Below are 18,319 nucleotides of genomic sequence, written 5' to 3'. Positions count from 1 at the left end.
CCTTCTTGGGGCCTCTGAAATGCTGTGCAGGAAACCTCTCTTTCTGCCTCTGTGTAAAGCTGACCCTGCACGTAACCCAATGCTGCTGAGGCCCCAAAGGATCTTAAATTAGAAAAAGCCTTCATGACTCATAGGCAGGACTGGAAGTGGACTCTCTGGGGGAGAGAGATGGAGGGAAAGAAGAAAGGGCCCCCAGCTTCCCCAGATCACTCTCCACTCTCCTGGTGACCTCCAGATAACCCAAGTCCAGTCAGTCAACCACTTCTCTATCAGGAGGCTACTGTGTGCCCATGGAAGGCCCAGCCCCCGGCCTCAGTCATTGTTGATCTGGGTTGGCTTCGTCCAAGTCAGTTCTTCTTGGACTTCATGTGAGGGACCTCTCCTTTAGCCCACCTTCACCCCATTTCTAACCCATCCTTCTCTCTTTTCCTGGTCTCCCTCTTCTTTTCCAGGTACCACTGATCCGGTGCCAGCAGGAAGTGGTTTGGTAGCCTGTGCAGGGTAGGTACAGGGAGGACTAGTGGGAGACAGAAGGCAAGAAGGCTGCTGAGGAGGCCAGGATTGAGTTGAGTAAAGAGGGCTTGAATTAGGGAGGGTCCTTGGGAATGCTAAGGAACTAGCAGACCTAAGAAACACTTTAAAAGAACTGGGAGCAGCTAGGTGGTGCAGTGGAGAGAGCACTGGCCCTGGATTCAGGAGGACCTGCGTTCAAATCCAGCCTCAGACACTTGACACTTACTAGCTGTGTGACCCTGGGAAGGGCACTTAACCCTCATTGCCCTGGAAGAAGAAGAAGAAGAAGAAGAAGAAGAAGAAGAAGAAGAAGAAGAAGAAGAAGAAGAAGAAGAAGAAGAAGAAGAAGAAGTGATAGAATTTGGTGACCGATTGGAAATGAGGGAATTCCATTCAATTCAGTGAGCATTTATTAAACACCCACTGTGTGCCAGGTATCATCTGAGGTGCTAGAGAAACAAAGGCAAGAATGAAACAGCCTCCATCCTTAAGGAACTTACATTGTCCTGGAGGAAACAACATGTATGTATCCATCAGTATTTATTAATAACTTGCTGTGTATCAAGCATTGGAGTAATAAATGCTTCATAGACTTACCTATTCATATGGAGCACCTGTCATGGAGTCATTATCCCAACTCCTAATCACTTTGGCAAGTCAGAGAGTGGCCACTGTGTCCCCTCAGAGCACTACTGTGAACCTGAGGGCCTGGTGGTAGGAGCAAAGGGCCTCTTTCTAATGCTATGAGCCCCCATCGGTATACTTCCTGTTATGATGATTGGTTGATATAAAATAGTCAGCCAGACTTAAGCTTTAGAAAGGGGTATTGACTACAGTAGCAACTTAAGCCTGGCTAGTACAAAACATTCCCACTGAGAGTCTGCGACACACCCTCCCCAAAGTATGTACAGGGTCCAGGAGAAAGTGGGCTAGGGCTTAGAGGACAACTGGAAAGCTCTTGCAAGGCCTTCTGCTAGAATTCTCAAGTCATTCCCTCAATTATGCTATAGCTTTTTTGTGGGGCTCTTTGTAAAGACTTGAATATGCTTACCTCATCACATCCAGCCTGTCCTTGGCTCCCAAAACAGACACGGCTGTCAGCTGTTCCAGGGACACTGCCAGAGTACTCATGGAAAGGTGGGAAATATGAAATTCTCTGGGCCTTTTCAAACTTAGAGGGTCTTTTCCTGCCAAGGTGGGAGGGAGGGGAGGCCAAGATGCTGTCTTCCTCCTAAGCTATTCTTTTTTTCAGCTAGAACTCTCTCTCTCTCTCTCTCTCTCTCTCTCTCTCTCTCTCTCTCTCTCTCTCTCTTTCTCTCTCTCTCCACTTTCTCAGATCCCTAAATCCAACCACCTCCCTGGTTTTACACACATCCTTCAGGGTCTTAGCAAGGCACACCCAGGCTCAGTTCACACCTAGTGATCCATTGAAGTATTTTCTCATCAGAGTTAAGCGAGATGGGATAATGTCAACCCCATTTTTACATATAGAATAAAAACAAGATAAATAACCCAGGGTTTGAGTTTGGGTGACATGGAGGCGGAGGAGACAGGATTCAATGGAGAGAATGGGTGAAAGTTCTGTATGGGACATCTACTATCTGCCTGTCCTAGCATCAGTTACTTTCCTCCCTTTGCCTCAGTTTCCTCCTCTGCAAAATGAAGGGGCCAGATTAGATAACCTTTAGGACCCTTGTAACATTGGATCTGGTTTGGAAGAAGGGATAATTTTGCTTTTGGACCTGCTGGGAGTGCAACTTAAAGGTGGGACCCATTTATTAAACAGAATAGTTGCCGGGAAGCTAATAAGTCTGGAGGATGCAGGGGTCAGTGGGAACCCAACTGCATGTTTGAACATTACTTACAAAAGGCTAGAGTTTATAAGCTATAATCTCCCACTGAGGTTGGGAGAAAGAGCGGAGGGTGGTTAGTTCAGGAGATGAGTCAGTGTACCAGAGAAGGATCAAAAGGGGGCGATTTCCATTTCTGTAAAGTGATTTAAAATAACTCTATGGGATAGATGGCCCAATGGGTGGAGCTCAGGACCTGGAGTCAAGAAGATACAGATTCGAATCCAGCCCCAGACTCTTTCCTGGGTGAATAACCCTGGGCAAGTCACTTACTCTCTTTCAGTTTCGGTTTCTTCCTCTGTCAAGTAAGCATCATAAGAGCACCTACCTCCCAGGGTAGTGATTTTGACCAAATGAGTTAACATAGTAAAGAATTTTACAAACCTTCAATTGCTCTATAAATGCTAACTATTATCATTATTCCAATTATATATAAATTAGGAAATGGAGACTCTGAGGCTACATTATTTTTATTTTTTTAATTAATTTTTAATTGGGGGGGCGGGGCAATGAAGGTGAAGTGACCTGCCCAGGGTCACATAGCTAGTGTCAAGTGTCTGAGGCTGGATTTGAACTCAGGTCCTCCTAAATCCAGGGCTGGTGCTTTATCTACTGCACCACCTAGCTACCCCCTATATTAATTTTAAATGTATAGGAGAGGGATTGAATGAAAGATGAGTTAAGCTTGTTGAGATTATAGGGCAGTGAAGTAAGCCTTTGTCTGGGACCTTTGATAAGGACTTCTTCCTGGAGAGGCCCCTTGGTAAGAAGACAAAGACAGCTCCTGGTTGGTTTCTGGGAATGAAGATGCCCCCAAGATGGTTAGTTGACTGGGACCCTCAAGTGTGGTTAGAGGAAATGCTTCTCTGTGCCAGCCTTTAAGAGATCCAACCCCCCCTTGCTTTGGGGCCTTGGGGTGGCACCGATGGTGACCTGCCCCTTTGTATGTGGGCCCACGTGGCTTGAGAGAGGAATGGGCATACCTCAAGCTGGTTGTTCAGTCATGTCTGACTCTTCATGGTCCCATCTGGGGTTTTCTTGGCAAAGACAAATAATGGAATGGTTTGCCATTTCCTCCTCCAGTTCATTTTACAAGTGAGGAAATTGAGGCAAACAGGGTGAAGTGACTTGTCACACAGCTACCAAGTGTCTCAGGCTACATTTGAACTTGGGTCGTCCTGACTCCAGAGCAGGCAGCCTAAATGCCAGTAGGCCACCTTTTGGAGTTCTGTTTTCCTATGAACATGGGTCAGAAACCAGAGAACAGAGAGGGGACTGTCCAGCACGAGGGATGGCAGCAGCATCTGGGTGGAGAGAGAATATCAGTAGAACGTCATGGAAGATGCAGACGTGCATTTACACTCATGGCCTGAGAGAGCAAGACAGTCAATCATTCCACAAACTTCCAGCCTCTTAGGGAGATGAGGGGGATGTTCTTTCTCCAGGTAGCGTGATCCTAGAGCCCTCCAATGGAGGACAGAGCTTTGCTGGGCACCAGTCTGGACAGTGACCTCAAGATCAGTGTGACTGTCGAGAGGGATGAGCGTGCACGGGTCTCCAGATGATTGAAAAAGAGTGGGAAGGGGGGCAGCTAGATGGCGCAGTGGATAGAGCACCGGCCCTGGAGTCAGGAGGACCTGAGTTCAAATCGGGCCTCAGACACTTAACACTTGCTAGCTGTGTGACCCTGGGCAAGTCACTTAACCCCAATTGCCTCACTAAAAAATAAATAAATAAATAAATAAATAAAATTAAAAAAAAAAAAGAAGAAGAAAAAGAGTGGGAAAGGCCCTATGGGGCAGCTGCTTGAAGCAGGGACCCCCAGCTCCAACAGTCCAACATAGTCTTTGTTCTAATACTCAGGGTACAGGACTGGGTCCCTGCTCTGACATTCTGTGTTCTGACGGCTAATTATGCTCCAGCAATTCTACAAACCCCTCTTCAACCTGACAAGCGCTTCCCGCTTCTAATGTCCTGTGCTCTAAGGATACTCACATTTAGAACTGTCTACATTCTCATATATAGTCAGCTCCCTCCCACCTCCGACATTCTGAGGTCCATGTTACAGATCAGGAGGTTCTAGGAAAGGGGAAGAAATATTTGTTGTGTTGAATTGCATTCTCAATCCACATCCTGAACCCATTCCCATGAAGTGACTGTACCTTTCTTCTAAGTCTAGTTGTACAGTAGACACTTCCTAATTCCCTCACGGTGTCCAGTGTGCCCAGAGATCCAGCTCAGCTATGACCTTGCTGCCCACCCCCACCCCCAGCCTTAACACAACCTCCTCGATGCCACATCTGTCTGACTCCATCCAGCCCTGCTGTGGCCTGGTTCCCACAGACCAGGGCCTCGCTGAGGCGGGTCCCCTCTGGGCTCATGCAGGGAGGATCTCCACTTTAGCTGCTCAGATAATGCCCCTTATCCTACCATCCCCCACAGTTCAGGGGACTTGGAGACTGAAAGGCTCATGCATAGAAGGTAGAAGGGAACTCAGCCCCTCTAATCCAACTCACCCATTTTACAGATAGGGAAACTGAGGCCCAGCGCGGTTGCTCACCTGACTCTTCTGACTTGTGCACAGGCAGGAGGGTGGAAAGTACAGGGAAGTACAATGCCACTGTTAAGAGAATGAACTTGTCTCCACTTTGGTCACTTCCTTTGTGAAGTCTATTTTTTTCTCATCTCCGTTTCTAATAATAGCAGCTCCCTGGTCCCTAATGCTTTACGAGTCATAAAGCACTTTCCCCCAATAGCCTCGTGACATAGGGAGAGTATGAGTTACTGTCCCCATTTAGCAGATGAGGCAACTGAGGCTCTGAGAAAGGGGGGAAATAACTCGCCTGGCTTCAATTCTGGCTTGAAATCCAGCCCATTCCCTTCACTGTCCTGAGCCACCTCCTCTTAGATGCTGAGCTATGAAGAGCCGCCAATGGGCCCCTTCCCTGGAGTTCCTGCCTCGGTGCCCCTCCTACTCCCCTCCCCCGGGTTCGCTTTTTATCCGACTTCCTGGGTCTTGGGCGCCCTGGAAATGGTTCCACTCCCCAGTGGTGGTCTACAGAGAGAGCCCCTGAAGAACTCTTTGGAAAAAGGAGAGAGCTGCCCTTATACGGGCCGCCCTCTGCTTTGCACGCTTCACTCGCTGGGTGTCGTGCAATCAAGGTCTATCCGTGGTTTCACTTCCCGATCTGGTCTCAGTTTGCTCATGTGGAAAATGGGGGCACTGGACTAGAGAAGATGTCTGAGTGCCCTTCCAGCTCTGGGGTTCTGGGGTTTATGTTCTCATTTGCTATATAAGATTCCATGTGCTGTGTTCTAACATTCCGGGCTCGAAGGTCCCTTCTGGCTCTGACATGACAAATCCCAACATTCTATCTTCTAAGGCTCCATCCAGCTCTGACAGTCCCTGTTCTCAGATCCCTCTGATATACTGTGCGCTGGTCCGTGGTTTAGGCACCAGGGAGTTGGAGCCATTCCTGCCATCTTGGGTGAACTGACCATTCGATTTTCAGTGTGAGTGTTCACACATCAGACATCAGCAAGTGCTCTACATCGGGCCTGATTTATTGCTTTGTGATGATCTAGGTTTAAGAAAGTGATGGAAACATATTATTAATATGCAGATTAAGCCTAAAAAGTATGTCATGGGCATTTTTTTTTTTGACACCTGGGTATTCAACATTTACCTGCACATCCTGTTCTCAGGTTTGTCTTCTCTGACCTCCTCTGTCCTAAGGTCTCTCCCAGCTCCAACATTCTCTATTCTGAAGCTATTTCCATTTCTGACATTCTCTATCCTCCGGTCTTTCCTAGCTCTTATATTCTGTGTTCTAAGGCTTCCCCCAGTCCTACCATTCCCTGTTCTAAAGGACCGTCTGAGCCTGGACATTCTGTATTGTAAGGTCCTTTCTGGCACTAATAGTCTGTGTTCTAAGCTCTCCCAGTCTGATCTTTCCTGTGCTAAGGTCCCTCCTAGCCCTAGCTGGTCCTAGCGTCCTCCATTCTACAGACTCTCCCCACTCTAACATTCTGTGTGTTAGTCTTTTCTAACTCTGATAGTCTGTGTTCTAAGCTATCTCCGGCTTCCAATGTCCCGTGTTCTAAGGTCCCTTCTGGTTCCGATATTCTTTGTTTTGAAATCCCTGATATTCTGTGTACTAAGATCCTTTTCACTCCCTTTATCTGCTGATTTCATGAGTATTTAGGCACCACACATAACTATTCCACTTAAGATAGGGTTACAGGTGGCATTGTATTTATTTAATTATTTGTTGGTTTGTTTATTTATTTATTTGGGGGGGCATTGTATTTAAAAGTGGTGACCAGCTGGTCACAATGTATCATAGCAATGACATTCTGTTAAGTGATTCTCAGAGCAGGTTACAGGACTGAGCTGCCCTCCGTGTGTATGTGTGTGTATGTGTGGGTGTCCATCTGTCCGTCTGTCTATCTGTCTGTCTGTAAGATGGTCATACACAGAAGCATTGTGGGAGGCTGTCTATGTGGTCTGACATTCAGAGCCCTGGGAAAGCCCATTCCCTAGCCCAATAACTCCCTCATCTTGCCCTGATGGTGTCAATGAGTGATATCAGAACTTTTCCTGCTTAGATCATTAAGGAATAGGGACAGAGAACATAAAATACTAGAACCTAGAATTTACCGGAGTCTGAAGAAGAGAGGGATAACAGAATGAGGGAAATCATAGAATCCAGAGTTTGGGGACACTTAGGGGTCATTTATCTGACGTGATTTTATAGATGAATAAACTGAGGCCCAGAGAAGTAGTGATTTGCCCGAAGACAAACGGTTGGGGTAAGTTGCAGACCCCAGAGAATCCGAGGTGTGTGACTTAGAAGACTATACTCCACAAAGGAATGTTTGGGACATGTCTTTGCTGCCTTCTAATTCTGTGTGTGTGTGTGTCTGAGCTGGGGTGGGGGCGGGGATTATGCTGGAATTCCATGTAGCATAGCAATGCAGCATCACCAGAAGAATATTGAAATTAAAAGGATGACCTCAGAGAATGCCACGTACCCCGAGGAAAAACAGACCTTTTTGGACTTGGACAATGAGGAAATTTGTCTTGTTTGACAAAAATTTGTTATGAGTGTTTCATTTGTGGGTTTCTTTTTTTCTTTCAAATGAGGAGAGGGAGGAGAGAGAGAAAATAAATTCTAGTTAATTAAAAAGTAAAATTTTTAAAACCAGAATTATCTTAATAGAGTTCCCTGGGGAGAGGGGAGCTAGGTGGCATGGTGGATAAAGCACTGGCCCTGGATTCAGGAGGACCTGAGTTCAAATCCGGCCTCAGACACTTGACACTCACTAGCTGTGTGAACCTGGGCAAGTCACTTAACCCCCATTTCCCTGCGAAAAAACCAAAACAAACCAAAACAAAAAACTCAATGGGAAGAGTTCCCTGGATGCAGGGGAAAAAAGATGAGCTTTTTTTTTTTATTGTTTGTTTTGGTGGGACAATGAGGGTTAAGTGACTTGCCCAGCCAGGGTCACACAGTTAGTGTCAAGTGTTTGAAGCCAGATTTGAACTCAGGTTCTCCTGAATCCAGGGCCAGTGCTTTATCTACTGAGCCACCTAGCTGCCCCATTGAGTTTTATTTTTTTTTAAATTGACTAAAATATCCATCACCTTTGACTCAGGGATCCTGTTGCTAGGCCAGTATCCCTAAGAGGATAAAGACAGAAAGAAAAGTCCTGTAGATACCAAAAATAGACATGGCATTAAAAAATTTTTAATCATATCTTTAATTTTTACATCACCTTCACTTTTTTTTTCTTTCCTTTTTTTTTTTTTTTTTTGCAGGGCAATGAGGGTTAAGTGACTTGCCCAGGGTCACACAGCTAGTTAAGTGTTAAGTGTCTGAGGCTGGATTTGAACTCAGGTCCTCCTGAATCCAGGACTGGTGCTTTATCCATTGCACTACCTAGCTGCCCCTATAATCCCATCTTTTACTGGAAGCCTTCACCAACCCCTCACGATTCCTCATCTTCCCTTTGCTAATTATTTCCTATTGATCCTGCATGTAGCTTTATTGATATATATGTGTGCTATGCATACATATATATGTTATACACACACACACACACACACACACATATTGCATGTCATATCTCCCATAGATTATAAGCTCCCTGAGGACAGGGACTATCTTTTGCTTCTTTTTGTACCCCCAGTCTTAGAACAGTGCCTGACACACAATAGGTGCTTAATAAATGTTTATTGATTGATTGGATGACTGGATGACATGATCAGATCTACTCTTCCATGACTTTTTTTTTTGGTGAGGCAATTGGGGTTAAGTGACTTGCCCAGGGTCATATAGCTAGTTTCAAGTGTCTGAGGTCAAATTTGAACTCAGGTCCTTCTGAATCCAGGGTTGGTACTCTATCTACTGTGCCACCTAGCTGCCCCTGATCAGATCTACTCTTAAGGAAAATTAATTTGACAGTTGAATGAGGGGTATATCAAAGTGGGGAGAGATGGGGCAGCTAGGTGGTGCAGTGGATAGAGCACCGACCCTAGAGTCAGGAGTACCTGAGTTCAAATCCGGCCTTGGACACTTAACACTTAACTAGCTGTGTGACCCTGGGCAAGTCACTTAACCCCAATTGCCTCACTAAAAAAAAAAAAAAAGTGGGGAGAGACTAGAGGCAGGGAGTCCAGCTAGAGGTCAATTATTTCAATGGTACAGATGTGAAGTGATGAAAGCCTACTGGCTGTGTCAGAGATAAGGAGATATAGGAGATGTGTTGTTAAGGTAGAAGAGGTACAGGTTGGGTATGTGGGTAAGGAGTCAAGGATGGCACCTAGGTTTCAAGCCTGGGTAATTGGGAAGATGGTGGTACCCCTACATCAGTAATAGGGATGTTCAGAAGAGGAGGGGGTTTGGGGAAAAGATAATGATTTCTGTTTTGGATGTGATGAATGTGAGAAGTCTATGGAACATTCACTTCAAGACAGCTAGAGATGGGATTCTGGAGGTTAGGAGAGAGATTAGGGCTGTAGAAATAGATTGGAGAATCATCTATATTCAGATGAAAATTCAATCCAGAGCTAATGAAATAAGCAAGTACAACAGCATGGAGGAAGAAGGCAGAAGACTTAGGACAGACTCTTGGGAGAGATCCTCAGGTTGTGAATGCGACCTGGATGAAGATCCAGCCAAGGAGGCTGACAAGGAGCAATCAGATATGGCAGACAGTCAGAGGGCAGTCATGAAAACCTAGCAAGAAGAGAGGACCTGGCAAAAGAGGGGGATTGATTTACAATATCTAAGGGTGTCGAGGGTCCGAGAAGGCTGAGGACTGGGAAAAAAATCATTGGGTTTGGTAATTAAGATATCGTTGGTAACTTTGGAGAGAGCCGTTCAATCGATTGATGAGGTCAGAAGCTGAATTGGTCAGAAAGAAGAGAGGGCGAGGAGAGGTAGAGTGGCCCCAGTTAGTGTGGTTTCATTCTTTTCTTCAGTCCCATTCAATAGCATCTGAGTAGGAATGAAGGAAGCAGATGGCGGAAGTGGCCTAGGTTTGGCCAAGTATGACTGGCCAATCTAGGATAAGGGAAAAAAGAAGGGGAAGAAGGCAGACATTTATAGAGTGCCTACTTGTGCTAATGACTTTGTAAATATTATCTCATTTGATTCTTTTTTTGTTTGTTTGTTTTTTGGGGTTTTTTTGGTGAGGCAATTGGGGTTAAGTGACTTGCCCAGGGTCACACAGCTAGTAAGAGTCAAGCGTCTGAGGCCGGATTTGAACTCAGGTCCTCCTGACTCCAGGGCTAGTGCTCTATCCACTGTGCCACCTAGCTGCCCCTCATTTGATTCTTACAACTACCCTGGGAGGTAGATTTATTATGATCCCCATTTTACAGTTAAGGCAACTGAGGCAAAGAGAAGTTAAGTGATTTGCCCAAGATCATACAGCTGTCTGAAGCTGGATTTAAACTCCCTCTATCCACTTCAGCAGCTAGCTGCCAGGGGCAGGGACTAGAGTGTACAGAATTGAAGTGATTAGCAGAAGGATTGAGATCTGGGAATGGAGGAGAGTGTAGCCTGGGAAAGAAATGATGAGTAGAAGGGCCGGAGGTCAGCCAGGATTAGGACAAAGAGAAGGATGGAATAATAAAAGATTACAATAAGATAAAGGCATTTGGGAGTTCCTGAAAATGCAAGTGGCAAAATGGTCTCTGTGTGTGGTTGAAGTAGAATAGCAAATTGAGCATGCAAATGTGGGTAGATTAAGGAACTGGGAGGTTGGGATACTTAAGGGAGTATTCATATAGAGGGGGAAGTCCCCAAGAAACAGGGCTGGGGTTGTGGTGACTGGGAGTCAGGCTCTGAGCTCATTGAGGAAGGAAGGAGAAGGTTCTGCACAACGATAGATACCAGCCTCTGGGATCTGAACTGGGTGATAAACATGAAGAGCACAGACTTCAGAGGAGAAGGGGCTGTTGAGGGATGATGATGGATGATGGAAACCCTGGGAGTGGTAATGGGGAAGGAGAATTCCAACTCCCCCACCATGAAGAGTGTGCTGGGGAAATGCGCCAAAGTGCAACAAGTTCTGGAAAGGGCGGCCACTCATCATTTTTCTAAAGCATGAGCCTGACCATGTCTCACTCACCCCTACTCAACAACCTTCACTGGCTCCCTATCACCTTCAGGACCAAATACAAAATTCTGTTTGGTAATTTAAGCTCTCCATGGCCTTCTCCCTTCCTGGTCTTCTTACACCCCTCCACCCACTTGTCAATCCAGTGACATCCTTGCTGTCCCTCCAACAAGCCAGTCCATCTTCTGACACTGGGCATTATCCCTCACTGTTCCTCATACCTGGAGTGTTCTCCTTCCTCCCCTTTGCTTCCTGGCTTTTCTGACCTCCTTCAAGATTCAACTCAAAGGGCAGCTAGGTGGTGCAGTGCACCACCTGGAGTCAGGAGGACCTGAGTTCAAATTTGGCCTCAGACACTTGACACTTACTAGCTATGTGACCCTGGGCAAGTTACTTAACCCCAATTGCCTCACTAAAAAACAACAACAAAAAAACCCAACAAAACAAGATTCAACTCAAACCCCACCTTCTGTCAGAGGCCTGTCCTGGTCTCTTCCCCACTCCCCTACCTTGGCTCATCCCGTTCCTTAAATCTGAGACTACCTTACATCTATACCATAAATATCTAATATGTACGTAGTGATTTGCGTGTTGTCTCCCACATGAGAAGATGCATTCTTTGAGGAAAGGAACTGTGCTTTTGCCTTTATTTTTATCCCTGCTGCTTATCCAGGGCCTGGCACATAATCAACAATGCCTTAGAACACAGAATGTCACATCTGGGATCTTGGACTGCAGAATGTTCTAACGTGCCATATTGGAGTTGGAAGAGGCCTTAGAACATAGCACTCCCCTGTGGGGCTCACTGACCTAACCTGAATGGGCAGTGCACAGGGTGCAGCCCCGGGGGGAAGGATCCTCCTAACACTATGGCCCAGGAGCCCCCATCAATTCTCCCCACACTATTATTCACCCAAAGTACCCTTTCCTCCCATGTTCCATTATCAATCTCCAGTGAGTTTGTCCCCAAGATCAATTAGCCAACTAACAGCAACAGACTCTACAAAAAGATGTTTTCTAGAAAGTATAGCAAGGAAAGAACTAAAAAAGTATCCTCTCAAGCGGAGCACGTTCTCCCACACACACCCTTCCCTGGACTTCCCTGGGAAGTGACATCATCTATGGCTGGGGTCCTCCCTTCCCTGGGTAACATGATGTCTAGGCTGCTGAGCTGAGTCAAGGAAGTTCCTTTTCAGGTGTTGTAGCTACTAGAAAACTTCCATGAATTCCAGTTGCCAAGCTTTGTTGGATCTTCCAAGCTGTCAAAGTTCACCTGGTCCATCAGAAAAGAAGGACCCTATACAAGAACAGAAGTAACAGGTGGTTGTGTGTTTACAGCCACATGGTGGCCAAGTGAGGAGACTCTACCAATGAAGGTCACAACCTCTCTGCAATTTATAGTCTTGGAGACTTAAGGAGGTGAATCACCCCCACCTCTCACCCCCTCACAGAGAGTTCACTAGGGCACAAAAATTTTAAGTGACAAGATGCATCAGCGGCTGGATTTGAACCCAGATCCTCCTGGCTTTCAGTCCAGCTATCTATCTACATATTGCTTCTTTTTCATATGGCAGGTGATTAATAAATGCTTGTTGAATGAAATTGAATGAATATGGAAACTAAGGCTCAGAGAAATCACCTGGCTTGTGTTCAGTCCAGTCACCCAGTGAGTAAGCATTTGGGCTGGAATTTAAACCCAGGTCTGCTGGCTCTTAGGTCTCCCCTGGGGAGAGACAGAGCTCGGCTAGTGAAGAGAGCCTTGATAAGGTGTCATTGCTGATGATGAGAGCAATCTTAGAAATTCTACTGTATGTCATGTTATATACATATCATTAAGAACACCTAGCCCAGGGGTGGCCCTGGGGGTGCCCACCTGCTGAGATGAGGCCAGGCTGGGCAGAGATAGAGGAAGCCCTTGCCCTGTGACCTCCCCATCCTTGAGACCAGGCAGCCACAGGCTGACCTTGTTTATTATTACAGGCCGGCTGGGTCAAGGGCTGGGCTTTCTCCACCTGCCTCCCTCCCTCCCTTCCCCCCTGGCCCCAGACCCGAAGCATGTCTGTAGTTAGCACTGCCCAGCTCAGCTCTATGACAGGCTCTTGCATGGGAGGTGAAGCAGGTCCCTCCCAGGAGGCTGGAGGGAGACTTGGCTCGGCTCCCTGGATCGATGGGACTGGCAAGGCCCAGGCTCACACCGCCCCTGAGGGGAGAGGAGAAGCTGTAAGGGCCGGCCTGTGCTGGGCTGAGGCTGGGGAAAAGGAGGGGGGAGGACGGGGTGGGGGCACTGCTGATGCTGCTCCTGATGTCCATCTGCTCTGCCTGGGGCTGCCAGGAAGCTGCACTTAAAGGAGCCCAGGCCCAGGCAGCAGCAGACTTGAGAAAGGAGCAGCTGGAGGAACTGGAGGGTGGGGGGACTTGGGGATTTCTGGAGGGAGGTATGGGTCTGTGCATGGGGAATCAAAGAAGGGCAGAGCTGGGAGGGCCTTAGAACAGGGGATGGCAGGGCTGGGAGGGCCTTAGAACAGGGGATGGCAAGGCTAGGAGGGGTCTTAGAATAGGGGATGTCAGGGCTGGGAGGGCCTTACAACAGGGGATGTCAGGGCTAGGAAGGGCCTTAGAACAGGGGATGTCAGGGTGGGAGGACCTTTGAACAGGAGATGGCAGAGCTGGGGGTGGGGGGCTAGAACAGAGAATGTTAGAGCTAAAGGGGATTTCAGGCCACAGACTCTATGAACATAGAATATTGAAGCAGTCCTTAAGAAGTTTAAGCTCCCATTCTGTAGATGAGAAAACTGAATCCCCGTACTTGCCTGGGGTCACACATCAAGCCAGTGGGGTTCAAAGCCAGTGGACCCCAGGATGATGACCTCGCCCCATGTGGGAAGTTACTGTCTCAGCCCTTCCTTGATTTTCAGCTTTATTCTACTGTTGTTTTCCTCTTTAGAATGTAAGTTCCCTGAGGGCAGGGATTTTTTTTTGCTTATATTTATATTAGAAATCTTTTTATTTTGACAGCCCTTTATGTCTATTCCCAGCACAGTGCTCAATAAATGCTGTCTATCTCTTTATCAGTGGCACAAAGGGCTTCTCAGCCCTGCCTAGTCCTTGCCCCACCCATGGATGTTCTGGGCACTGGTGTCAAACAAGGAGGGAGTTTTGGGGGCCTCATAGAATTGAGTTTTACATCTCTGTTCTGCAGTTCTGGAGACATCTGGGACTTCTGTTATTCCCTCCTAGGGGCATGTTCATTCACCGCCCCCAGTCTCAATATTCCTTTGAATATTTTTTACTGAAGTAAATTTTTTTTTAACTGTTATTTGTTTTTGTTTTTTGGAGGTAATTGGGGTTGTTACTTTCCCAGGTTTACACAGGAAGTGTCCGAGGTAGGATTTGAACTAGGTCCTCCTGACTCCAGGGCCGGTGTTCTATCCACAGTGTTACCTAGCTGTCCCTTATCTTTACTTGTGAATATAACCTATCCCCTAGGCTACCCAGTGAGGCACCCCTTTAAAAAGGAAAGAGCAAAAGTAAAGTTCAGCAAATCCAGCAATACCATATTGATGGTATCTGACAATATAGACAATATTCTGCTCCCATTGTCCCCCACCTCTGCAAAGAATAAAGGCAATTAGAATTCTCTATTTTGTTCTGGATAGAACAATAACACCATGACTGTGTTGTATAATCATAGTGGCAAAGGTTGGCTTCAGAAAAAACATTGAAAAAATGCATCTCCTCTTCTTATATCCTCAGTCACTGTAAACATCGTTTTTCTGGTTCTTCTACTTTTGCCCTGCATCAGTTCATGTAAGTCTTTCCTAGACATTCACCAACAAGTGGGCACCTGGTCAGTGACAGAAAAAGGAAGATATTAGGACCCATCTCATAGGGTTGTTGTAAGGATCCATTGAAATAGTATATGTTTAGTGCTTTGCAAACTTTATATATTATTAGCTACTTTGTTTCCAAGTCTTTGCCAAATGAATGAATGAATGGGTGAATGAATGAAGGGAAGGGAAGCGGGGCTTCTATGGAAATTGTGGGACTTTTTCTTTCTTTCTCTCCTTGTGCTGACTGGAGCATATGTCTGGCAGTGGGATCTCTGCATTCAAGTGTATGCACATGGTGGTCACGTTTTTCCACCATAATTCTAAATTGCTTTTCTGAATGGTTGGGGCAATCCAAGAGCATTTGGACTTTTTTTTTTTTTGTCAGGGCAATGAGAGTTAAGTGACTTTCCCAGGGTCACACAGCTAGTAAGTGTCAAGTGTCTGAGGCCAGATTTGAACTCAGGTCCTCCTGAATCCAAGGCATCTACTGTGCCACCTAGCTGCCCCTTGGATTTTTTTTAAAAAGCGAAGAAAAAAAAAAAAAGGAGAGGGCAAAGCTTTCCTTAGACTAAGATTTACAAGGGAAAGAATGTCAGGAATCTGGTGGGAAAGTATTTTGCAAAGCGACCCCAGAACTCACCAAGTGGTTGAGTCCCTGCTGGTTCACCCACAATGTTTCCAGTGCTATTTGGGGGAGAAAATGAGACTCCTATATTGAAGAACTGGGTCTTCCCTTTATGTTCTCTCCTCATCTCTCCCCTTTAACCTTTAGCGAGGTAGTGAGGAGTAGTGGAAGGAGAGGCATGGAATTCGAGTGCTGGCACTAGCCGCACGGGGTGATCCTGGTGGGCATAGGGGCACTGGAGTCAGAGTTCAAATCCTGCTAGTTGTGCATCACACTAAACCTCTCTCAACCGGTTTTCCTCATCTATAGAATGGGGATAATAAAAGCATTTACCTCCAGTGGTGAGAATGAAATCAAATGATACAAAATGCTTTGTGAACCTCAAAGAGTTGGAGGAATGTTAGCTATTGTTATTACTTCCCCTTATTGACCCCATCCCTCCCTAAATGTCTCTATTCTAATGGCCCTCTCTTTCATGACCTTCTATGGACCATCCTAGCTCTGACATTCTCTGTTCTGGTTCTAGGTCTCTTCTAGCTCTCAACCTCAAGAACCTACTAAGTGCTTGCCTTTTTCTTTCTTTCTTTCTTTCTTTTTTTTGGTCTGGAGCCTTTAAAATACAACTGCAGCAGTTGTTTTAAATTTCCTGGCCAGGGCTGCTGCCGGGGGTCTCTATAGGCAGAACATTTCTTCTGTGAGATCTTTATTCCCCTCCAATTTTATATGCGAGCAGCCTCCTGGGTTGGGGGTTGGAGCAATGACTTCCAGCTGGGCTGGGGGGCTGGCAGAAGGGAATCCATGAGGGAGAGAGGGGAGGGGGGAGGGGGGAGGGAAGGAGCCACCAACTGCTGGGGGTGGGGGGCTGCCCCCAGCTGCCCCCCAACTTCTCCTCCTCCTAACTCCTTAGTTGCCTTCAGTCACCCGAGAAAGCTGATCTTGTAGTAGGTCTTTAGCATAAATGTTCCTTTTTTTGTCCTCTGGCCTGAATATTTTGGGGCTGCATCGCTATTACATTTATGCTATAATTTCCTCTCCCTTTCCCCACCCCCCTCTCCCATTTCCCTTCTGTCCCTCTCAGAATTCCTTTGCCCCTGCAGAGACACGGGGCCTTCTTCCCCATCTGTCCCTCACATCCCCTGTCACACTTGTCCAGGTTCCAGTATCAGCAGAGAAGTCAATGGGACCAGCCTGTTTGTGGTGCTAGAACTCTGGGACCCCGAGCCTCTGCTTGGGGTGCTAGGACAATGGCTGGGTCTTGGGAATCCTAGGAAGAGACTGGAGGGCTCCCTGTTGGAGCCCTTGCTAAGTTGCTTCTTTGGATTGAAAGCTGGGATGGTCCTTAGATCCAGCCGTCTGGCCTAGGTTCAGATCTGGAAGGAACCCCTGGAGGCTGCTAAGTCCCACCTGGTCATTTTACAGATGTGGAAACTGACGCCAAAGAAAGTTAAATGACATAACTCATCCATGTCTGAGAGGTGCCCAGTTCTTGCTGGCTCCAACCCCAGGAATCTCTCTACTACTCCACCTCCTCCCCTTCGCTGCCTCAAACACCTACAAATCTTAGACCCAGTAGGGTAAAGCAGAGATTTCAAGGTGGAAGAGACAGAGAGCAGGAGGTTGGTCCAACCCTGTCTTTGAGTCGAAGAGACTTTTCATCAACTCCTCTAAGGACAAGCTGCAGATAGACAGATAACCAGGGGAAGATAGGGCTGAAACCAGGTCCTTGGGCTTCAAAGCTACTTTCCACTTCTAACATGAATTCCGTCCTCTCGTTTTATAGAAGAGGAGCCTGGGACCCAGAGAGACCTAGTGACTGGGCTCAAGTCACAAAGTTGGAATTCCAGTCCAAATGCACAGCTCTTTCCAATTAAACCCTTTGTGTTCCAGCCTCTGGTGGTGGTGGTGGGGCTAGGGTAGAACATTTTGGGGAAGGTTTTTGGTCAGTTTTATTCTCGAGTTTTAAACTCTTCCTCTCTAACTAAAAAGCTGCCTTCTCCCCCATTCTCCCCACCCTCTTTTGGCTCAGAGTCATTGATGGCTTCTCCCAGGAGCTTTGTCTGAGTCTTTGGCCCGTGGGACCCTAATGAAAAGGGCTAGGCCTGGAGCTCTGGATGCTGCTGGACCATGAGGGAGCTGAGACCATCAGCTGACTTCAGCGTCTCCTCCTGAAGGGACAGGCCTCTCTCATTTGACAGGACTTCCTCTAGCAACGAGGTTCTGATTTTATTCCCAGTTAGGGCTCCAGGTGCACCAAGTGCTTTCTGACCTCAGCCCTCTGAGGTAGGTTGTGCCAGGACCTTGATTTCTCTTTAGCAGATGAGTAAACAGAGTCAGAAAAAGAAAGTGAACGGATTGCCCGTCTATAGTCGATGGGCCGGGTTATCATGAGAAGCCTCATTTCAGCAAAGCCACTGGGTTACAGGGCCTAGACTAGAAGAGGCCTCAGAGGCCAAGACCTTCCTTTTACAAAAGAGGAAACGGAGGCCCAGAGAGGGCTAGCCACTAGCCCTGGGTCACACAGGTAGCATCAAGATTGGGATTTGTCTTCCTGCTTCTTGAGTCTAAGCACTGGACCTACTAGGGCAGCAGCCTCTCAGTGACCCTGGGTGAGTCCCTTAGCAAGAGATAGCTGGTCTTTTTTCCAGTCCCACAGCCGCAGCTCCGGTTTCCCCTCCCCCTCTACTGGCCTGGGGGTGGGATCTGTAAGCAGAAAGGACTGGCTCCTTTAAGACTCCTCTGATAAGAGACCCCAGGGAGCTGGAGGCAGAGGGGTGGCCCCGAAAGCCCCATCTGTTCTGCAGGGCGTCGCCTGGGCTGTGTGGGAGGATCTGGGAGGCCCAGGACAAAAGATATTTAAATGTTGTCTTTGTTCT

The sequence above is a fragment of the Dromiciops gliroides genome, chromosome 4, assembly GCF_019393635.1.
Source record: "Dromiciops gliroides isolate mDroGli1 chromosome 4, mDroGli1.pri, whole genome shotgun sequence".
NCBI lineage: Eukaryota > Metazoa > Chordata > Mammalia > Microbiotheria > Microbiotheriidae > Dromiciops > Dromiciops gliroides.
This window is presented reverse-complemented; position numbering follows the sequence as displayed.